At 41.3% G+C, this 25,353-nt stretch overlaps 1 long non-coding RNA gene across 4 annotated transcripts in view; it reads left to right on the top strand.

Moving 5' to 3' along the window:
* The window catches only part of LOC142759454 (uncharacterized), a 118,666-nt gene that overhangs the window by 2,635 nt on the left and 90,678 nt on the right, over positions 1-25,353 (top strand). For all 4 annotated transcript variants that reach the window (XR_012883138.1, XR_012883137.1, XR_012883136.1 and 1 more), the window contains exon 2: positions 3,470-3,545. This is a non-coding gene — a long non-coding RNA (uncharacterized LOC142759454). The remainder of the gene's footprint in view (positions 1-3,469; positions 3,546-25,353) is intronic.

Genomic DNA, 25,353 nt, shown 5'->3' with positions numbered 1-25,353 from the left:
TGTAACTGGGGCTGCTGTGCAGCTCCAGTTACAGTGGAAAAACATGGTGTAAAAGAAGGAAAAAATATATATAAAGTTCCCCAAAGTGTCTTTTTTGACCTTTGAGGAACAGACCATAGTAATAAAAAAATAATAAAGTCAAGTGCAAAAAAAAATTAAATAATAAATACCCATAAAATACCCACCCCCAAAAAAACGTTCCCCCCCGCCAATCATTGTTGTAACGCTAGCGCTGACCCAATTACCCTAATATAGACATGCAATATATTAAAATTTACGGTAAACAATGACGATTACAAATAAAAGGTCTATTTTAGGGTAAAACTATATTACCCCAAAAAAATAGCTGAAACGTAAAAAAGCTTATTTTTTTACTATTATTTTCAAACTTTATGAATAAAAATTCTAAAATAGCAAAAAAGGTGTGTATAAAAACGATAAAAAAGAAACCTGCATTGTCTACGGAAAAACGTTGCAAAAATCACGTCGTTTTTATATTTTTTAATAAAAATGTGTGTTTGGTGCAACTTTGTAATTACGTTTTATTAAAAAATATTTTCACTTTTTGAGATACAGCTGCTTTGTATCCTGTATCCGTCAGGTCAGCAGGACTGACGGGATCAGTGAAACGGGCCCTGCGCTAAATTATAATCTTAGATGTGATAGATTTGAGGTGGATCCTGCGTGTCACTGATCCTGTCAGATACAAAGCAGCTGTATCTCAAAAAGTAAAAATATTTTTTAATAAAATCAATCAATCACACTGATACACACACATACTAATATATATATATATATATATATATATATATATATATATATATATATATATATATATAAAATTATAATATAAAGTTTTTAAATGTGTACATAACCTTGTGGCACTATATACAAGGGGGAGCGCTGTGTGGCACTATATACAAGGGGGAGCGCTGTGTGGCACTATATACAAGGGGGAGCGCTGTGTGGCACTATATACAAGGGGGAGTGCTGAAGGGCACTATATACAAGGGGGAGCGCTGTGTGGCACTATATACAATGGGGAGCGCTGTGTGGCACTATACAAAGGGGGAGCGCTGTGTGGCACTATATACAAGGGGGGGGCTGTGTGGTGCTATCCACAGTGGTATGTGTGTGGTGCTCTTTATAGGGGGGACTTTTTGGTGCTATTTACAAGAGGGGGAGGGCTGTGTGGCGCTCTCTACAGGGGGGCTGTATGGCACTATCTATAGGGGGCTGTGTGTAACGCTCTCTACGGGGGGATGTGTGATATATAGAGGGGGCTGTGTATGGCGATATCTATGGGGGTGTGTAATATCTACAGGGGCTGTTTGTGGCACTATGTACAGGGGGCTGTGTGTATGTGGTGTTTTACTGTGTGTGGTATTATTATATTCAGGCGCGCAGTGTTTGGTGCTATTATATTTAGGGGTACAGTGTGTGGCACTTTTATTTTTACACTTTTGTAAAACATTTTTATAAACTTTTTACGCTTTCTTTTTTTTAGCTGCAGCTCTGATCGCTGCTAGAATACATTACACTACCTAGTAGTGTAATGTTTCCAACTGTCAGTGTGACGTCACGGTCTATGAGGACCAGCCAGAGGCTGCTGCTACAACACTAGCAGCACCAACAACTGCTCCAGCTGCTGCCACAACCTCTTCTGCTGCCACGCAAGCCGGACATCCCACCACCATGCCCGCACATCTCCCCTCCATGGGCGGTGTCAGAAAACACCCTGGGTAACAGGCGGTAGTTGGAAGTGGAGAGTGAGGCCATGTGAGGGTGGACGGTGATGACGAATTAAACTTTTTTGGCTACAGGATAGCATCTTCCTGCCGCCAGATGCGTCCTGATCGGCAAGAAAATGTAATGTATGTGCACGCCGTGGCTCTGGCCTTTCCGGACCTGGGTTTTCACAGAGACTCAGACAGACCCTGGTCATTTTTAAGGCCCTCCTGTCTCGGCCACTTCTGGTTCCCTATTCTATAATTTGTTTTTACTGTATCACCCCAATCCCTACATCAGTAGTGGCTCAAGAGCGTCTCCACCGTGGCCTACTAACTCAACTGCTTCTACCTCACAGAATTATTCCCTCCTTTTTACCAACTTTTACATTTTAGTTTATTTGTAAGTTCGGGATGAAGTTGGAATACTAAGTATTTTTTTTAATTTATGGGGCATGGGTTGGGGGGAGAGATGGCCAGGTTGGTAACGGGTATATATTTGTATGTTAAAATAAATATATTCCCTTGCGTCCTACCAGCAGCACAATAATGCGGTTTTTCTGCCTCTGTGTACTAGTAGAACAGATGGAATTTTTTATTTAATCAAATTAAACACTAATTAACCCTCCCTACCAAAGGGCATCTAGCCCCTCCCCCCTTGTGTATTTGTTAGTTCTGTGGACTTGGACAGATGGTTTGCTCAGCTTGTTTGCTTTGCATTATGTTTCTGTTTTCATTTATTATGCTGGACTTCCTAGATTGAACTGGGAGGTACACAAAGGGTTTTTCTTAAAGGGAATGTGTTGCTAGAATATTTTTTTTTTTTAGTTAAACAATTAATATTTAAGTGATTACACATTGTTTTAATTTTTTTAATTTTTTCACAAGTCAGGAAATATTATAAATTAGATTACATGTGCTGGCCACTAGAGGGAGCAGTTCCCAAAATTGCAGCATGGTAAATGTGGTAAAGCAACCTCATTGCTTTATTCTGCAAATTTGGGGTAGACACACTCTCTCTAGTGTCCTCACACAATCCCCCCTCCCTTATTCTGGCTAGGGCCAGGAGAAGGAGGGGTTTGAATCTACAAACCTCCTACACTGTGTGCCACGATTTTCTGAGCGACTGCACAGTGTAGGAGGATTAGATACAGTGCTCAACAGACAGTATAACACGAACATGCAGGAACATAATACACACATCACATACACGAACATAAATTACCTGCTTCTGCCGCCGCTGCCGCCTCCGCTCCTATTCCTTGCGCCTTCGCTTCCTTGAACATATGGCCGGAAGCCGCGGCCGGAAGTCGTCATCTTACTGTTCGGCAGCGGCTTCTGGTCCACAAGAAAATGGCGCCGGATTTCGCTCTGCGAGCGAGCTTCGTTTTGGTCTGTGTGGGAGCGGCGCTGCAGAGAATGGACCGGCTCCCGTTCGTATTCTCTATGAGGTTGTATGTGCCGTATTCCATCTCTGTATGTGTCGTTAATCAACACATACAGGTGATGAAAAAAAAATGTCAGCCCCCATAGAGAAGTAAAAGTAAGTCAAAAGTAGAACACAAGAACACAAATAAATAAAATTTATGTTAATATCATATTAAAAGCAATATGATAAAAAATAAATCATGACACCTTCCCTTTAACCTTATGCATCTGTGAAGCTGCTGCTGCTGCAGCCTGCTATTGAATGTTTTAGCTTGTGGTTGCACTAATGCACATTAACCTTTTCCTCCCTCTAGGAAGTTCGAGTTAGCTTCCCTTGGGACATTCCACGTGTTGGGGCGGAGGCACTCTGAGTTTTCATCATTTTTTCAGGTATGAGTTTTCTTTTAAAAATTTGTGTTTGTATGAAGAGGAAGCCACTTCTTTAGTTTTATGACTGCATCCTATTCTTTAAAATATTTTCTGTTTGGGAACTAGGTTCCTTTAGTTGGAGGTGCAATAAGCGGAGCTTCGTCTCTATTTTGGCCCAGTTCCCACTATTTAAACTGGGCATAGTACTGCACTGCCTCATTGAGCGCAGCTATCAATTTTTTTTATACTTATTTTCTGTAAACACCAGATATGTATTTTTTTCTTTCTTGGTATAAATTTCTAATTATCTATTTCTTAGTTGTCTTCAGTAGGTTTTGGCAACAGAGTTTGGAAGGATGCTTCTCAGCAGAAGCAGCCGTCTGCCAGGGAAGGAGAAATATACATAAGACCTATTGGGGCAAGTCTGCTGTTTAATAAGGGTCTGTGTAGAGCTCCAGCTGTGTTTTAAAAAAAACAACAACCTCCGATTGAAAGCACTGTAGCTGCAGGGATTGTGATATCCCCCTGTCTGTTAGCTATGATTATAAGTGCCAACATTGCCCTTGTGATCTTGCTGGTGAACCATCTCTGCAAAATTAGACAATGTAATTTAAAGGGTTTATCCGGGCCTATGTCCTTGATCCTAAAGGAACTCAAAGCCATATTATATACTCTGGAAGTCCAGGAGAAAGCAGCCTTTTTGTCTTCTGACCAGACATTCTCCCGTCGCTTGTGTGAAGGAACTACGGGAGTAAGTGCCAGCACAGCGTGATCTCGCGAGATCACGCTGTGCTGTGGATTAAACTGGACATGAATGAAGAGAAGTGTATGATGCTGATTGGTCAGCGTCATACACTTCTCTTTACTACGCCCACTTGATCAAGAGTAAAAAAATGCTTGGGCATTAAGAACAGATTTGCATAACACTTAAAATACTCATAACTGTCAAAAATAAACGTTTTTAAAACACATTACTTATCTACATTAAAGTGCCTATTAGATTAGGTTGAAGATAGGGCAGTTATAAACTGGTTACAGAGCCTCTTTAAAGGGAGTTTGTCACCAGAAATGTACCTATCAAACTAGCAACAGGGTAATATAGAGTAGGCTAACCCGAATCTGACGTTTATTACCTTTTTTACATGGGTGCCTCCTTTTGCAGAGCAAATAATTTTATTCAGTATATTAGCATTTTGGAGCAACGAGGGTGTCACCGACTGCATAGGGTTTATTTGTTTGTTGTTTGTAACCATGGAGACACATGCACATAGCCTTTAACCCCTTCGCGCTCAGGTCAGTACTATTACGTCCTGCTGAGCGCATCGTTCGCGCTCAGCTCAGTAATAGTACTGACCTGAGTTAACACGGCGCCCTCTTTCCCCGGCGCGTGTTTGAGCTGTGATACCTGCTGTTTCCGACAGCAGGCTATCACAGCTTAGTGTGCAGGGACCGATCGCGGTGGTCCCCGCCGATTAACCCCTTAGAAGCCGCGTTCAATAGCGATCGCGGCTTCTTAGGGGTTAAGCTGCCATCGCCGGCCTGCTACACGATAGCGGGCCGCGATGGCTACTATGGCAACCAGAATCCTAACAATGGACTCTGGCTACGCCATCGACGGAAGCCTAGTGGGTCCTGACAAAGTCAGGACCCACTATGCTTGCTGTCAGCGAACAGCTGACAGCTCTAATACACTGCACTACGTATGTAGTGCAGTGTATTAGAATAGCGATCAGGGCCTCCTGCCCTCATGTCCCCTAGTGGGACAAAGTAAAAAAAGTAAAAAAAAGTTGTGTAAAAATAAGAAAATAAAAGTTTTCAAAGTGCTAAAAGTAAAAATCCCCCTTTTTCCCTCATCAGTCCTTTATTATTAATAAAAATATATAAATAAACAAATAAACTATACATAATTGGTATCGTCCGTAACGTCCTCAACTACAAAACTATGGCGTTATTTATCCCGCACGGTGAACGCCGTAAAATAATAATAAACCGTACCACAATCACAATTGTTTGGTCACTTCATCTCCCAAAAAATGGAATAAAAAGAGATCAAAAAGTCACATGTACCTAAAAATGGTACTGATGGAAACTACAGTTCGTTACGCAAAAAATAAGTCCTCGCACGACTTTCCTGATGGAAAAATAAAACGGTTATGGCTTTTAGAATAAGGTAACACAAAAAGTAAATTATATTTTACAAAATGTATTTTATTGTGCAAACGCCATAAGACATAAAAAAAAACTATAAACATCTGGTATCGCCGTAATCGTATCGCCCCGCAGAATAAAAAGAATGTCATTTATAGCGCACGGTGAACGCTGTAAAAAAAATAGAATAAAAAACAATAGTAAAATTGCTGTTTTTTAGTCACCACGCCACTTAAAAATAGAATAAAAACTGATCAAAAAGTCGCATGCACCCCAAGAAAACTACAATGAATTCCTCAAGGTCTCTAGTTTCCAAAAAGGGGTCACTTTTGGGGGGTTTCCACTGTTTTAGCACCAAAAGACCTCTTCAAACCGGACATGGTGCCTAATAAATTGAATTAAATTAATTAAATTTCACCTCTACTTTGCTCTAAATTCCTGTGAAACACCTAAAGGGTTAATAAACTTTCTAAACGCTGTTGTGAATACTTTGAGGGGTCTAGTTTCTAAAATGGGGTGTTTGATAAGGGTGTCTAATATATGGGCCCCTCAAAGCAACTTCAGAACTGAGCTAGAAACTAAAAAATAAAATAAAAATGAGGCAATACTTCGCTTCTTACATTATACTGATAATAAGAAGCGCCCACCCCGAGATGACCCCAGTTTTGACCGTTTGTATAAACGGAGACCCCTATTAGACCGTTTCAGTGCCCGGTTTTCCCAAGCATACACCCCAGAGAAGTGTATTTCCATTGATGAGTCCTTCGTACATTTTAAAGGGAGGCTTCAATTCCACCAGTACCTGCCGGGTAAGAGGGCAAGGTATGGCGTGAAGATGTATAAGCTGTGCGAGAGTGCATCAGGGTATACCTACAGATTTAGGATATATGAAGGAAAGGACACCAGTGCTCAGCCCCCAGAATGTCCCCCCCCCCTTACTGGGAGTTAATACAAATATTGTGTGGGATTTGGTGCACCCACTGCTGTACCAGGGTTGCCACCTCTACCTGGATAATTTTTATACCAACGTCCCGCTCTTCAACTGCCTCGCTTCCAGAAGTCCTGCGGCATGCGGCACTGCTAGAAGAAATCTGAGAGGCCTCCCTAAGACTCTGCTTGGGCAAACAAGAAGGGGTGAGCGCAGGGCACACTCTAGCAGCAACATATTGTGTGTCACGTACAAGACAAGGGAGATGCCACACCAGTACCCATGTACCAGTACGAGGTACCAGTACAGAGACCCCCAAACCAGACTGCATCCTGGACTACAATAGGTACATGGGAGGGGTGGACTTGTCAGATCAAGTCCTGAAGCCCTACAGTTCTTCTGGAAGCGGGGCCACACGCATCGTACCAGGGCAACACTTTTTAGGAGAAGTTCCCCAAACTGGCAAGAAGGGAAAAAGTCAAAAGAGGTGCAAAGTCTGCTATAAGAGGGGGATAATGGAGGACACAATATATCAATGTGACACGTGTCCCGAAAAACCAGAGCTCTGTATGAAAGAGTGTTTTAAAATTTATCATCCATCCCTTTATTTTTAATTTACCCCAGTTTTACTCGCTCTGATGCACTCCGCACAGCTTATCCCTCCTCATCATTCCCCTCTGAGCCCTGCTGCGTGCCCAGGCAGCTGATAACAGCCACATGTAGGGTATTGCCGTACCCAGGAGAACCGACATTACAGTTTATAGGGTGTATGTCTCCGGTGGCACAGGCCGGGCACAATATATCGGACACTGACATGGCATATATATAGAAAATTGCAAATCTCACTCTGCACCATCTGTTGCGCATTATCTTTTACACAATACCTGTGGGGTCAAAATGCTCACTACACCTCAAGATGAATTCCTTAAGGGGTGTCGTTTTTAAAATGGGGTCACTTCTCGGGGGTTTCAACTGTACTGATACCTCAGGGGCTTTTGCACACATGACTTAGCACCAGAAAAATCCCAGTAGGCCACATGGTGGTCCTTTCCTTCTGAGCCCTCCCATGGGCCCAAACGGCAGTTTATCACCACAAATAGGGTATTGCCACACTCAGGACAAATTGGGCAACAAAATGGGGTATTTTATTCCTTGTGAAAATAAGAAATTTTGAGCCAAAACTACCTCTTATTGGAAAAAATTACATTTTTTTTTAATTCACAGCCCAATTCAAATAAATTCTGTGAAAAAACTGTGGGGTCTAAATGGTCACAACACCCATAAATAAATTTCTTGAGGGGTGTAGTTTCCAAAATGGGGTGACTTCTGGTGGGTTTCCATTGCTTTGATACCTCTGGGGCTCTGCAAATGCAACATGGCACCCGAAAACCAATCCAGCAAAATCTGGGCTTCAAAGAACACATAGCGCTCCTTTCCTTCTGAGGCCTCCCATGGGCCCAAACGGCAGTTTATCACCACAAATAGGGTATTGCCGCACTCAGGACAAATTGGGCAACAAATTGGGGTATTTTATTCCTTGTGAAAATAAGACATTTTGAGCCAAAACGACCTCTTTTTGGAAAAAATTTCATTTTTTTAAATTCACAGCCCAATTCAAATAAATTATGTGAAAAAACTGTGAGGTCTAAATGGTCACAACACCCATAAATGAATTTCTTGAGGGGTGTAGTTTCCAAAATGGGGTCACTTCTGGTGGGTTTCCATTGCTTTGATACCTTTAGGGCTCTGCAAATGCGACATGGCACCCGAAAACCAATCCAGCAAAATCTGGGCTCCAAAGAACACACAGCGCTCCTTTCCTTCTGAGTCCTCCCATGGGCCCAAACGGCAGTATATCACCATAAATAGGGTATTGCTGCACTCAGGACAAATTGGGCAACAAAATTGGGTATTTTATTCATTGTGAAAATAAGACATTTTGAGCCAAAACTACATCTTATTGGAAAAAATTACATTTTTTTTAAATTCACAGCCCAATTCAAATAAGTTCTGTGAAAAAACTGTGGGGTCTAAATGGTCACAACACCCATAAATAAATTCCTTGAAATCTGGACTCCTAAGAACACATAGCGCTCCTTTCCTTCTGAGTCCTCCAATGGGCCCAAACGGCAGTTTATCACCGCAAATGGGGTATTGCCGCATTCAGGACAAATTGGGCAACAAAATGGGGCATTTTGTTCCCTGTGAAAATAAGAAATTCTGATAAAAAATGACATCTTATTGGAAAAATTGTCATTCTTTTAATTTCACAGCCCAATTCAAATACGTGCTGTGAAAAAACTACAGGGTCAAAATGGTAACAATAACCATAAATGAATTCCTTGAGGGGTGCAGTTTCCAAAATGGGGTCAGTTTTGGGGGATTCCTACTGTTTTGGCACCTCAACACCTCTCCAAACCTGGCATGCTGCCTAAAATATATTCTAATAAAAAAGAGGCCTCAAAATGCACTAGGTGCTTCTTTGCTTCTGGGGCTTGTGTTTTAGTCCACGAGCGCACTAGAGCCACATGTGGGGCATTTCTAAAAACTGCAGAATCTGGACAATACATATTTAGTAGTGTTTCTCTTGTAAAACCTTCTTTGTTACAGAAAAAAAAATTAATAAAATTGAAATTTAGCAAGAAAAATGAAATTTGCAAATTTCACCTCCACTTTGCTTTAATTCCTGTGAAATGCCTGAAGGGTTAAAAAACTTTCTAAATGCTATTTTGAATACTTTGAGGGGTCTAGTTTTTAAAATGGGGTGTTTTACGGGGGTTTCTAATACATAGGCCCCTCAAAGCCCCTTCAGAACTGAATAGGTACCTTAAAAAAAAGGCTTTTGAAATTTTCTTAAAAATATGAGAAATTGCAGTTTATGTTCTAAGCCTTGTAACGTCCAAGAAAAATAAAAAAATGTTCAAAAAACTATGCATATCTAAAGTAGACTTATGGGAAATGTGAACTAGTAACTATTTTGGCTGGTATAACCATCTGTTTTACAAGCACATGCATTTAAATTCGGAAAAATGCTATTTTTTCTAATTTTTCTCTAAATTTTGTAATTTTTCACAAATAAACACTGAATATATCGACCAAATTTTACCACTAACATAAAGCCCAATGTCTCACGAGAAAACAGTCTCGGAATCGCTTGGATAGGTTTAAGCATTCCGACGTTATTACCACATAAAGTGAAATATGTCAGATTTAAAAAATGGGCTCTGAGCCTTAAGGCCCAAACTAGGCTGCGTCCTTAAGGGGTTAATCCTTTAATGACCGCCGATACGCCTTTTCACGGCGGTCATTAGTGGGCTTTATTCTAGAGCGACACCTTTTCACGGCGGCACTTTAAAACACGATTGTGCTGCAAGCAGCGCTGATATCTCCAACCGCCAGCTGTTAGGTTACAGCTGGGGGCTTGGAGACATTAGGGGACCCTCTGATAGGAGGAGGTGATCTCTGTGAACACCCTATCACAGTGATCATCCCCCGCTGAATGTAAACAGCAGGCTCTCTCCTCTGCTCTCTGCCTCTCCTCTCAGTTGTGGTTTTGTGAGAGGAGAGACAGGGAACTGTGGAGAGATTCGTTAGATACAAAGTGAAAAACACATAAAATATATTAGATTACATTGTAAACACCCACCCCCCATTTTTTGTTAGTTAGTGTTGGTTTCTAAATAAAAAATTTCCAGTAAATCTCATTTAAAAAAAATCAATAAAACAAAAAAATAACACAATTTTGTAAAAAAAAACCTGTTATTAGGATACATATTAGAATGGCATGCAAACTTTACAGCGTAGAGCAAGCTTATGCTATTTTGTGCCCTGATTCAGGCAGTGACGCAGGAACCGCTTTAGAAGTGTAAATATTTTATGATGACATTACAAGTACTGCTTCTGATGCTTCCGCAACAACTCCCGCTATGGAAGATGCCACTGTTGCTGAAGCCACAGGCGCACATGCGTGAACTAGAAATCCTATAGTACCAGCAATTTTTTGGGATCCTGCAGCAAACTTTATCCCTCAGGTGCCACAATTTATGTCCACTCCGGGCATAAACATTGACTCCACGAATTTTGCCCCACACAATTTTTTTCATTATTTTTTTACGGATGAGCTTTTGCTATTAATTGTGGACCAGATGAACCTCAATGTGAGGCCGTTTTTGACGGAATTGCCTGCATGTGGTTATGCAAGGGTCTGGGTTCCTACAAATGTCCGTGAGATAAAAAAATTTTTTAGAAAGATTGCTGAAGAGACCCTAGTAGTTGGCAGGTATATGGTTAATATTGAAAGAGACAAATGTGCCGGAGCACACTAAAACTCAATTTCCCAACTACTAACTGATTAGTGATAATAAAATATAACTTTTATTGATTTGCTATTAAGATGTCCATGAAAGGACACATGGACATTCGTGTTCATTGTGTGTCCTTTCATGGACATCTTAATAGCAAATCAATAAAAGTTATATTTTAGTATCACTAATCAGTTAGTAGTTGGGAAATTGGGTTTTAGTGTGCTCCGGCACATTTGTCTCTTTCAATATTAACCATATACCTGCCAACTACTAGGGTCTCTTCAGCAATCTTTATATCAATTGGGTTAATTACCCCTTAACTGGTTGCCGACACAGGACGAGTATGCTCGTCCTGAGCGGCGAGCACTTCGCGCATTAGGACGAGCATACTCGTCCTGTGTGACAGCCGTCTCTGCCGTCTCTGTGTGTGCGATCGAGAGCGGGGCAACGGCTGTAATACACAGCCACGGCCCCGCTCTGACAGCGGAGAGGAGAGAAACATCTTCTCTCCGCTGTTAACCCTTTGAACGCCGCGATGACAGCTGATCGCGGCGTTCAAAGAGAGGGGACTGCACATTGATCGCGTCACAGAATATAACTGTGACGCGATCAAAGCCCACAACTCGTATGGCCAGACAGCCCAGGGTCCAGTGAAGGACCCCAGGGCTGTCTGAACATATTTCCTGTTGTTAGGGCATACTGAGGTATGTCCTAACAACTGCCTGTGTACGATCAGTAACAGGCTAATGTACTGGCATATAGATCTATGCCAGTACATTGCAGTTACAAAATAAAAATCAAAATAATAAATCCCTTTATGGGATTAACAAAAAAAGTTAAATGATTGTAAAAAAAAAATAATGGTAAATAAATAAATAAAAAGTAAAAAAAATACACAGAAACACACATTTTTTATAATAAATAAACTTTTTAAAATATAAGTCCAAAAACATGAAATAATATAGACATATTTGGTATCGCCACGACCGTAACAACGTGTACAACAAATGTATACCATTATTTATGATGATCGGTGTATGGTGTAAAAAAATAAATATTAAAACTGCTGCGCAACTGCTTTTTTTCTGCATTTTAATCTAATTAAAAATTTATAGAAATTAAACGATAATGTATTTGTACCAAAAAATGGTACGTACATAAAGTACAACTCGTCCCACAAAAAACAAAGTCTCATACAACTACGTCGTACAAAAAATAAAAGCGTTATGAGCGTCGGGATGCAAAGAGGGAAATGTAAAAAAAATTGCTCTGTCCTCAAGGCTAAAATTGGCCGTGTCCTTAAGGGGTTAATCTGACCCCTTTTTGTTTTCTATTGAGATATCTTGTTTACTTTATACCCACCAATTCTTTAATTGGGTAACGGCAAATTTTCTATCTAGGAAATTGAATCCAGATGATTTGGCTTCTGAAGCAGCATTTGTTTTCTCTACAGAAGCATACCTCTGCATCAATTTGATGTTCATACTGCATTTAGAAACCTCCAGAAAACCTATAAGCAGTACGTCAGATCCTGCTGGGAAATCACCAGCTTGGAGAAATATATTCAGCAACAAATCATATACAAAGGTCTGCGCATCAATCGAATTCCTAACTCCTACCGTAGTGACGCCAATTTTATTAAGGGCTGGGAACAAATACTTACTGACAGCTCCCTCACTATCTGTTGGAATTTGAGAAAAGAGATTTTCTCAAAGTTGGCTCACAATTAGAAAAGGAAATTAACGATATTCAAAAATTCAGTTCGGCGCCCGAATACAACGATTGCGAAATAAAGCTGCAAAAAACATAGAATATCTGCAAAGGGAAATTAAGGAGAGGAAGCACAGGAAATACATTAGAGATCGAAGAGACTTCGATACAGGACAAATATATACTTACCGCAGCCGTGCTTCCTCCACCCCTTTTCAGAGCCGTGATAGAAGATCTGTAGATATCTCGGAGTCAGACGTATCTGGTACCGACGAGTCCAGATTGCTTTCCGACGACAATAGATTGGGAGCTAAACAAAAAATTAAAAACAGGAAATATAATCTGTCTAAAAGAACACCTACTGGCCTTAGAAAGATACCACCATCATGGCCAGTCCAAGATGGACAACGTACTGGTACCTCTGTGCCATTTACCTCTTTAACCTCTTCAGCACCCCATACATCTACAACTGGGACACCAAACACCCCATTTCTTATGGAGAAAAATTTAGATGGTCCCGTGAGAAATATTATGACTGTAGGAAATACGGGCCCCATAAGCTCGGTACCTACCAACACTTTCTCTGCGATTTCCTTTTTTAGGGCTGCACAATGCATCGTGGAGTCAGACCAAATAATGCACAGTGATAATCATATTCCAGATAAAATGCAAATAGTTAATTTGTCACATATTCAACTGAGTTCACATCAAAAATCACTCCTGCGTAAAGGCCTATCATACACCCCCACCCCAAACTTCGATTAATTCTCTCGGATAAAAGATGTTAATCTTTTTGCAAGAAAACTTGCTTTGCATACATTTTTTAAGACCAAGTCCGGCAATACCAACTCTCTAAGCCACACTGAACTCACTACTCTCCGTGCATTGGAAGACCTATCAAATGAGAACGAATACGCGGTTGATATGGCCACAGGCCCTTTTTCCTCATTACGACAGAGGTCACGATTAACGCCACCCATCTCACAATACCCACATATCGACATCTTTGCAAAAATGGTTAGTGCTGATTTAAGCAAACTTAAATTACATAAACAAAAATTTCGAAGCAATCTCAGTAAATCGGAAAAAATAGCATTGGATGAACTCAGCAAAAATGAGGAAATCATATTTAAATCATCTGACAAAGGGGGCAATATTGTCATCATGGATCGAACAGATTATGTCTCCATGGTCCATAGACTTCTGGATGACACATCGACATATACGGTATTAGATAAAAATTCTACTGACCGATACTTGTCTGATTTACGCACTTTACTTGATGACGCCAAGTCCAATGGCTTAATCTCTCCAGAGGAATTTAAATCCATGTTTAATCCCAATCCTACTTTAGCAACATTCTATGCCCTGCCCAAAATCCACAAAAACGTTACACCAATACCTGGTAGACCTATTGTTTCCGGGAACGACAATCTAACACAAGGAATTAGCACATACGTAGACGAGATTTTGTCACCTTTTGTCACAGCCTTACCCTCATTTCTACAAGATACCAAGGACACCCTCACCAGGATCCAGGAGATTAATGTTACCTCTACCACTTTAATAGCCAGCATTGATGTCGAGTCATTGTATACCAACATCAAGCATGACCTGGGCCTTAATGCTGTTCAACACTTTTTGAGCACAAAGGGTACTCAGTTTCAGGAACATAACAAATTCACTATATCACTACTTCAATTTTTACTTACTCACAATTATTTTCTTTTTGACAATACATTTTATCACCAACTCAAAGGCACTGCCATGGGCACAGTCTGTGCACCGACATACGCAAATTTATTTCTAGGGTGGTGGGAAGACACCTTGATTTTTAATGAGGATCTACTTTTTTTCACATGTCACATTTTGTTTTGGGGCAGATACATTGATGATATACTTATTTTTTGGGATGGTGACACTGCGCTTTTTTCTGACTTCATGGATATTATTAATAACAATCACATTGGGATGAAATTCACCCACACTATACACACAAACGAAATTAATTTTCTCGATCTTAAAATCTCCTTGGATCCTGGCGGGACTATCCAAACTAACATCCATCGAAAAGAAACTGCTACGAACAGTTTCTTGTATTGGGGAAGTTTCCATCCACCGGCTCTCAAAATTGGACAATACCTAAGAGCGAAAAGGAACTGTTCTGAAGAAGCCACTTTTCAATCAGAATGTGATACATTATATAAAAAATTCCTTGCACGTGGATATCCAAAGAAAACTCTGCATAGAGCTTATGCTAGAGCCAGAGCTACATCCAGGGACGATTTACTTCATGATAGAAAGGAGAACAAGAAACTTAATCATGACAACAGTAAACAATCCTCTCTCATCAGGTGCATAGGGAATTTCGATAACTGCTCCTATCAAATTAAAAACATCCTACAAAGACATTTGGTCCATCCTACAGACGGACTCTGATTTATGTGATACAATCCCCAGTGTTCCCAATATCACGTATCGGAGAGGTAAGAACCTCCGGGAATACCTCACACACAGCCATTATTCCAGACCATCTACCATGCGAAGCATTTGGCTTCCACCTCCAGTACATGGTTCCTTCCCGTGTGGCAGATGTTCCTTTTGTCCCTTGATGCCAACGACCAAAACCTTTTCTAATCGGTTTGATGGCAAGACCTTTGCCATCAAACAATTTATTAATTGTCAAAGCAGTGGCATTGTTTATGCTGCACAATGCCCATGTCCTAAATTATACGTGGGCAAGACTATCCAACAATTCCGTAGACGGATCTCGAAACAGATAAGTACGATCAATACAAAAGAGGATACACCTCTTTCCATACATATCAGATCCTGTCATCAAGGTAACACTAGTGCCCTTACATTTTGGGGCATTATTCAAGTTAAATTGGGTCCTAGAGGAAACCTGGATAAAAAACTATTACAAGAAGAAGCCAAGTGGATCCATAGGTTAAGATCTTTGAGCCCTAATGGGCTAAATGAAGGCTTCACATTCATAGCCTTCCTATAGATTCTGCATTTTACAATTGACTTACATTTTCTATTTATACTGGATTCCAATGTCCATGCCATTTAATAACTATTACCTTAATTATATTTTCACTAGTAAAATGATATGATGTCTCTGTACCTATAAGTTACCTGCTATTACCAAATATGTCCATGCGGACGTCTGTTTCTCCTCTCTAAATATATTCTCCAGCAAGACCTGTCTTGTGTATAATGATCCCCCAGCCAATTGCCAAACAGGCTGTCTTGTGGAATACATTTAATTGAATACATTTAATTTTACACATCAGCTGACAACAGCATCTGTGCCTCATCGGAGTGTCTGTGGGGATACAATTGGCCCCAAGAGACGTGCCGTCTATTTGAACTTCAAGGTTTTTTCCTTGCACTTGCCGTGATGGCATCCTGGCTTCACCAGGCATTTGTCTCTTCCAGCAATTTCTTTTATATAGATATACATGACAATACTACTTACCGTATCTTCAGTAGAACTCTGTCGGTGCTGTAATTTTCTAAGTGCCTTGACATGCGCACTTGTCTCCGGAGCTGTTGAAATCTGCTAAGTCCAGCCGTGAACGTAGGGCGCATGCGCGCCCGGTGCTTCCTGAATGGCCTTATACACATCCTCCTGATTGGCTATACTGTATGCCAATCTTCCTGCACGGAGGTTTGCAGTGCTGTAATTCTCTAAGTGCCTTGACATGCGCACTTGTCTCCAGAGCTGTTGAAATCGGCTAAGTCCAGCCGTGGACGTGGGGCGCATGCGCGCCCGACGTATCCTGAATGGCCTTATACACATCCTCCTGATTGGCTATACTGTATGCCAATCTCCCTGCACGGAGGCTCGTTTTCAGACAGAGATCTTATTGGTTCTCACACAGGTGATTCCTGTGTGACATACATGCGAGTCTTTAAAAGAGGAGAAACCAGAACGCGCGCTTATTAGCCCCATTTTTGATCCCCTGAGGACGCTGTGTTGACAGCGAAACATGTCGGGGGGGCTAAGTTACTTTTAAACAGCCATGTCTCATTGGCATTTATAGCACACAAAATCGTTGTATCTACGTAGGTTCAGCAGTCTGCAGCTGCTGTTCTAATACATTCAGACTTTCTCCACTTTATACTCTGTCCTGCAACAGTGCAGGCAGAGTCTATACAGAGCGTGTGCTAACTGACATTGGCTATAATTTTTAACCTTTCGTGTTCATTGTGTGTCCTTTCATGGACATCTTAATAGCAAATCAATAAAAGTTATATTTTATTATCACTAATCAGTTAGTAGTTGGGAAATTGGGTTTTAGTGTGCTCTGGCACATTTGTCTCTTTCCCAAAAATTTTTAGGGCTCATTCTGAATATGGCATTGTAAAATATACCGTCCACCCGTTCTTACTGGGCAGCAAGTCCTATTCATGTAACCCCAGTTTTTTCTTCAATAATGTCCCAGAGCAGGTACGAGGCATTAATCCGTTTCCTGCATTTTAGTAACAATTTAAAAAGCCTGCCAAGAAGTGATCCCGGGCATGATCGCCTCCACAAGCTGAGGCCATTTATTACATTGCTAAAAGATTAATTTCTAAAATCCTACACTCCTGACATGATCTTAGGTGTCGATGAATCCCTCGTAAATTTTAAGGGGCGATTGTGTTTTTTGGCAGTACATACCATCAAAGAGAGCGAAGTATGGCGTGAAGCTATATAAAATACATGAGAGTAAGACCGGTTACACATGCGGCTTCAATATATATGAGGGCAGAGACCGTGAAATAAATCCACCAGGATGCCCACAAAACCTTGGTGCCAGTGGAAAAATCATCTCTGACCTTATGCAGCCGTTCCTTAAAAAAGGCTACAGAGTGTACACTGACAATTTTTATTCTAGTGTGCCACTTTTCAAAAGCCTTCACGCAGGACAAAACAGGGGCCTGTGGGATGGTTCACAGAAACCACAAAGGATTGCCACCACAACTTCCCTCAATGCGTCTGGCAAAGGGGGTTATGATTTTCCTTCGCAAGTGATAAACTTCTTGCACTTAAGTGCAATGACCGGAGAGAGGTTTTTATGCTGAGCACTATACATGTTGGCACCAAGGTCACTGTCCGAGAGAGAGGCGCTACTGCGAACAGACAGAAACCGCTCTGTATTACAGAGTACAACAAGTTCATGGGTGGCATCGACCTTTCAGACCAGACTCTCCAACCTTACTTGATCAAAAGGAAAACTAGAGCCTGGTACAAGAAGGTAGCAATATATCTGATGCAGGTTTGTACTTTTAATTCCTATGTAATATACAAAAAGGCCCAGTAAACCATGACATATCTGTAATTCCAAGAAAAAATTATTGAACATCTTTTATTTGATGGAGGGGAAGTGGGACTCCATGAATCAGAAGATGTCAAGAGACTCATGGAGTGTCACTTTTTACATCCTGTCCCTGCCACTGAGACACAAAGGTATCCTCAGAAGAGATGCAAAGTTTGCCGAAAAAATGGTCGAAGAAGGGATACATGTTTTTTTTGCCCTTTAAAACCAGGACTGCGTAATCACACATGCTTTGAGACCCATCATACAGTAGAAAATTACTAAATTAGGGAGAGCCAAAATAGGAAGGGACTCCTTATGCGAAAGTGAACCTGTCAGAATGATTATTCTGGGTGGGTAAGCATTTTTTCTTTTTTAATTCTTAGTATACCCCTAGATGAATATCTTTAGTTCTATGATGATACATAGTGTCATAAACATTTTATATATTTTATGTCAGATTTCATCAAAAAAATCTGAAAGGCGGGGCGGAGCTAACCGTGCATCGTGATGGCAGCATAACTCCTGAGCTCCTCACTTCAACTCTGAATACAACAGCTTCTCTGGCTTTTTAAGTCGACAGGATGGTTAAGACATCGAAAGATAAGAACAAGGATCTGACATGTACCCTCAAACAGGGAAAAAATAAATCGGAAATGGATACATTTTTGAAGAAAAAACTTCTATCGGCTGCTGGAGGGACATGCTGACAGAACATGCGATGAAGATTCTGACTGTGAGGGTATGTGCACACACACTAATTACGTCCGTAATTGACGGACGTATTTCGGCCGCAAGTCCCGGACCGAACACAGTGCAAGGAGCCGGGCTCCTAGCATCATACTTATGTACGACGCTAGGAGTCCCTGCCTTGCTGCAGGACAACTGTCCCGTAGTATAATCATGTTTACAGTACGGGACAGTTGTCCTGCAGCGAGGCAGGGACTTCTAGCATCGTACATAAGTATGATGCTAGGAGCCCGGCTCCTTGCACTGTGTTCGGTCCGGGACTTGCGGCCGAAATACGTCCGTCAATTACGGACGTAATTAGTGTGTGTGCACATACCCTGAGAGTTCTACTGCTTACTCAGATGGGGGTAGGGATACACTGTCTCGTTCTTACTTTAAAAAAGTTCTGACACAAGCTATTTCCCCAGTGTTGAAAGAGCTGGCGGACATTAAAAGCGATATTCTGCACAATGGGCACAGGGTTGATACTCTGGCAAAAGTGCAGTCCTCCATTTTGAGTCATAGTGCGGCTGTTTATGACTCCTTGACGGAACACCAGCAACTCCTTAATAACACTCACCTGATGCTTGAAGATCAGGAAAATCGCAGCAGGAGAAGGAATATTAGATTCCGGGGATTACGGGAATCAGTGTCTGCAGACATTTTACCTCAGGCGATGTCTGTTATCTTTGAGACGCTGGTTGGTCTAGAAAGAGGCGGAAGAATTGTGGTGGAACGGGTGCATAGGACACTTAGACCTAAGCCTGCACAAGCTGAACCACCCAGGGATGTCATTTGTGGCTTATTAAGCTTTGTGGATACGGCGGCACTACTTAAAGAGGCTCTGTCACCAGATTATAAGTGCCCTATCTCCTACATAATCTGATCGGCGCTGTAATGTATATAACAGCAGTGGTTTTTATTTGGAAAAACGATCATTTTTGAGAAAGTTATGAGCAATTTTAGATTAGTTTCTTAAAGACCAACTGGGCGTGTTTTTACTTTTGACTAAGTGGGTGTTGTAAAGAAGTGTATGAGGCTGACCAATCAGTGACCAATCAGCCTCATACACTTCTCATTGTTCCAGCCCGACTTCTTTCACTGCACAATCACACTGTGCTGTGGATCATGCTGGGCTGGAACAATGAGAAGTGTATGATGCTGATTGGTCGGCCTCATACACTTCTTTACAACACCCACTTAGTCAAAAGTAAAAACATGCCCAGTTGGTCTTTAAGAAACTAATCTAAAATTGCTCATAACTTGCTAAAAAATGATCGTTTTTCAAAATTAAAACCACTGCTGTTATCTACATTACAGCGCCGATCAGATTATGTAGGAGATAGGGCACTTATAATCTGGTGACAGAGAATCTTTAAAGCAAGCAATCTTTAAAGCAAGAGACCTTCCAGAAGTGCAGTATGAGGGTACTACTATTTACTGTTCAAAGATCTTGCCCCGAGCACTCTGGCTAAACGACGGATCCTAAAACCAGTAACCGAGGCGCTGAGGGCCAAGAAGCTTCCAGTACGATGGCTTTTCCCGTTCGGACTAGCGACCATTAAAAATGGACGTCAGATCGTGGTTCGCACTCCGACGGACCTACGCAAGCTCTGGGAGAGCTTGGGAATTTCGCCGATTGATGTACCATCTTGGCTACCTGCTCAAATAGACCCGGACTTTCTACGTCTACCACCTTCGCAAGCATGGCACACGGCACATCGAGACTAAAATCACCGAGACACAAAAATTTTATTGCGAGGGGTGAAGATAGATGCACCAGAGACTTTGGATGTCTACTAGGGTCGTACATGGATGGTGACTACGTGAGTCCCTATGTATCCTTGAACTGATTAAATGGGTGCCCATTTGTTATTTTTGCTGCCTACTGTCATTGAATGTGATTTCTCCAGTGCACAGGACGAGAATCTCTTTATGGTAACGAGGCATGCAGGTTTATTGCTCTCATACGTCCTAATATATGTTCGTGACAATAACTGTTTTTTTGAACTTGGAGACAATCTTGGCTAACGCAATAGGCCCTGGTAGATTATATATCTTTTATATGCTACATATGTATTCAGAGGTTGATCTTCTTCTCTCTGACGCTGGATCTCCCCCCCCCCCCCCTCCTCTCTCACCTTTTTATTCCTCACATGATATATTTTGCTTGCAAGATGTAGAGGATGACACTTTACTGTTTATAGTTTATTTGGTTGGATTGTTGTACTGGTCGTGTATGGATGACATTGTGCTTGTCCCATTGCAGCATATATGTGATGACGCCACTTAAGTTAGCGTCCTTTAATGTTAAGGGACTGAATGTACCTCAAAAGAGGAGTCAAGAATTCACTATATTGCGACGAGAAAATATAGATCTGGTCTTTTTACAAGAAACGCATTTTAAAAAATCCACGTACCTGTTTTACCTACTAAACCATATGATAAATGTTTCCATTGCCCATACCGGACATCTGCGAGGGGGGTCTCTATAGCTATAAGAGATACTGTCCCTTTCCTTCTGGAAGGTATTCAATTTTGAACCTTTGGGTCGATATTTTTTGTTAAAGGAACTATACTGAATGTGAAAATTGCGAATGTTTATGCACCAAATGTGGGGCAGGCACAATGGATAATTAATATGCTGAAACACTTAGAAGATTTCACTGAAGGGATGATGGTATTGGGGGGAGATTTGATTTTGGACCCGAATATTGATACGTCTTCAGCACATTCCCATATCTCACATCGAGATTTGAGAAATCTCAAAACTGCGCTTAATGAACTCAATTTGGTAGATGTGTTGAGGATTCATCACCCATACACAAAAGATTACACATTTTATTCCACACCTCATGATTCATATCAGCGTCTAGACTACTGGTTTCTGTCTAGTAGAGACCTACCGATAGCTCTCTCCTCACGTATAGGTAACATCACGATTTCAGATCATGTTCCAATTTTTAATGAACTCTCCATGAAGGACCTCCCATTTCGTGGTTGGAATTGGAGATTAAATGATACGCTCTTGGAAAATTCTGTTGACATGAGCCAGTTAGAAAATAAACTGGCAGAATTTTTTAAGTTTAATAGAGATCAACAAATTTCAGAACCTATTCTTTGGGAGACGCATAAGGCCTTCGTGAGGGGAGAGCTAATTGCATGAAATGAATACAGTACTGGGACAGATTGCCGCTTTAGAGACCATTCATAAGAGTTCTCACTTAGCTTCAGCAAAAGCTGATCTTGTGACTTGGTAGGAGTAAGCTGAAAGATATATTGAATGTCAAATCTGCTAAAGCCCTTCAAATTTTGAAGTATAAAACATAGGCACATGGGGATAAGGGAACGAAATTAATGACTCGCCTCATTAAGAAGCAACGTAAAAATACTTTTTTTTCCTCAATAACGTGTACCTCTGATAAGAAACTCACCCTTACAGAACAGATAGCTAAGGAATTTCACTTATTTTATTCAGATCTCTATGATCTAAAACGAGAATCGATCTCTAGCGACTCATCCTCTCACCTTGCAGCTATCCAAGCATTCCTTAAATCCATAGATGCTCCATCATTAACTTCTGAAGAGGGAGCTTCATTGATAGCTCCATTTACACACTTGGAGTTAGACAAGGTTTTAAAATCTATTCCGAATGGGAAGAGTCCAGGACCTGATGGCCTTCCTATCATATATTATAAAAAATTACAAAAAATACTTTTACCACAATTTCTGTCTCTGTAATTCTGTACTACAGGGCGACCATTTTCCCACACAAGCCTTGGCAGCTAACATCACGATTCTTCCAAAACCTGGAAAGGATCCGGACAGGTGCAGCTGTTATAGACCTATCTCACTCCTGAATTCAGATATAAAATGGTGGGCTAAAATACTATCCACACATATTAGTTCCTTTCTACCACATTTGATAGGACTTGAACAAGTGGGCTTTGTCCCAGGGAGGGAAGGCAAATTTAACACTACTCGAGTAATTCATTCGATATATTATGCTAAACACCATAAAGTTCCTTTACTGCTGTTGAGAACAGATGCTGAAAAAGCATCTGACCGGGTGGATTGGTTGTTTCTGCAAGAATCATTATACAAATTTGGATTTCCGACGCAACTTATCAATGCTATTTTTTCGCTATATACCACACCTACTGCCAGAGTACAGGTTAATGGCACCTTTTCGGATCCTTTCCCGATAAAAAATGGCACAAGACAGGGTTGCCCGCTTTCACCTACCCTATTTATACTTATAATGGAGACACTACTACTTAAAGTAAGACAAATACCTTCCATAAATGGGCTTCGAATTGGACAATTCGAGCATAAAGCAGCGGCTTTCGCAGACGATTTACTATTGTTTATTACAAATCCTTTAGAAGCGTTTCCTCAAGTGTTACGAGTGTTTGAGGCATTTGGGGAAGCCTCAAATTTTAAAATTAATTATGATAAATCGGAAGCCTTGAACATAAACATACCACACGAGGTCCTTAGGATAATTAAAACACAGTCCCCTTTCCATTGGCCAAAGACGGAATTAACTTACTTAGGTTTGAAAATAACATCAGATACCGAGAAACTTTATAGCAGAAATTACACTCCTCTTTTGAATAAAATCGAGACTTTTATAACTAGCCTTACAATTCCATATATGTCATGGATAGGCCGAAAGAACCTACTTACTACTTATATACTTCCTCAAGTGCTATACATGCTACAAGCACTTCCGATAGATGTCCCAAAATATTATTTGTTGAAATTTAGACGTCTATTTACGGCATTCATATGGAATAATAAAAAATCTAGATTAGTTTATACCTTAGTAGGAAAAACGCTCGGGCGGCATATACAATTGTGCAGATGGACTCAATTGGCGAACACACAGGTTACACTACCACATGTGGATATCGAACGTCAATTGATGAGAGACAGTCTAGCCTCTTACCTCTGGGTTAAAGTGCCATTACCTCCAAGTCATTGATTGTAAGCGACCTCACTAGAGGACTTCTTAAGGTATGTCAACCTGTTATTCGTGAATACCGACGCTATACATGCATTCTGCTCTAGACATACACTACCTTTCAAAAGTTTAGGGTCACTTAGAAATTCCCTTATTTTTGAAAGAAAAGCACAGTTTCTTTCAATGAAGATAACATTAAATTAATCAGAAATACACTATACATTGTTAATGTGCTAAATGACTATTCTAGCTGCAAACGTCTGGGTTTTAATGCAATATCTACATAGGTGCTGTTATGGCAGGAAGGAGGTGAAGGGAACAAGTGAGCCCTAATCTACCCACCGCCCTGTCCCTGCCTACTTGCAACGACCCGTCCTAGGCGACGGGGTACAACTTGGCGGCGGTCCCTACGCTGACTAAGTGCAAGGGGATACAAACAGGGAACAAGCAAGGGAAGGGGCAGTAGCCCACGGAACACCTTGAGGAAACGGAGTGGTGAACGAGCCAGTCAGGATCAGGATGTAGTGGAGTATACAAATGCAGAGCAGGAAGCAAGCCAGGGGCAGAGCGAAGCAGGATAAGCGGGAACTGAAGCAAGGCAGAAGCACGGCAGAAGCAGGCTGGAGCAAGGCAGCAGTGGGGCCAGGAATCCAAGAAGAATAACAAGCAATGAGGAAGAGAAAACAGCAGGTATAAATGGACAGGGGGCGGAGCTAACTCCGACTGACCAGGCCGCGATAGGCTCTCCCACTCCTGAGCCTGCCACCCTGATTGGTGGGAGCCGGTGTCAGTCTAAGAGGTCTGGCCTCAGGTGTCGACTGATTAATCCTGGGAGTATCCACAGACGTAGTGCCTGGCAGATCCTTTACAGGTGCATAGAGGCCCATTTCCAGCAACCATAACTCCAGTGTTCTAATGGTTCATTGTGTTTGCTAACTGTGTTAGAAGGCTAATGGATGATTAGAAAACACTTGAAAACCCTTGTGCAATTATGTTAGCACCGCTGTAAACAGTTTTGCTGTTTAGAGGAGCTATAAAACTGACCTTCCTTTGAGCTAGTTGAGAATCTGGAGCATTACATTTGTGGGTTCGATTAAACTCTCCAAATGGCTAGAAAAGGAGAGCTTTCATATGAAACTCGACAGTCTATTCTTGTTCTTAGAAATGAGGGCTATTCCATGCGAGAAATTGCCAAGAAACGGAAGATTTCCTACAACGGTGTGTACTACTACCTTCAGAGGACAGCACAAACAGGCTCTAACCAGAGTAAAAAGAGAAGCAGGAGGCCCCGCTGCACAACTGAGCAACAAGACAAGTACATTAGAGTCTCTAGTTTGAGAAATAGATGCCTCACAGGTCCTCAACTGGCAGCTTCATTAAATAGTAACCGCAAAACGCCAGTGTCAATGTCTACAGTGAAGAGGCGACTCCGGGATGCCGGCCTTCAGGGCAGAGTGGCAAAGAAAAAGCCATATCTGAGACTGGCTAATAAAAGTAAAAGATTAATATGGGCAAAAGCACACAGACATTGGACAGAGGGAAATTGGGAAAAAGTGTTAAGGACAGACGAATCGAAGTTTGAGGTGTTTGGATCACACAGAAGAACGGTTTGTGAGACGCCGAACAACTGAAAAGATGCTGGAAGAGTGCCTGACGCCATCTGTCAATCATGGTGGAGGTAATGTGATGGTCTGGGGTTGCTTTGGTGCTGGTAAAGTGGGAGATTTGTACAAGG

The sequence above is a fragment of the Rhinoderma darwinii genome, chromosome 4 (genome assembly GCF_050947455.1).
Source record: "Rhinoderma darwinii isolate aRhiDar2 chromosome 4, aRhiDar2.hap1, whole genome shotgun sequence".
Classification (NCBI taxonomy): domain Eukaryota; kingdom Metazoa; phylum Chordata; class Amphibia; order Anura; family Rhinodermatidae; genus Rhinoderma; species Rhinoderma darwinii.
This window is presented reverse-complemented; position numbering and strand designations above follow the sequence as displayed.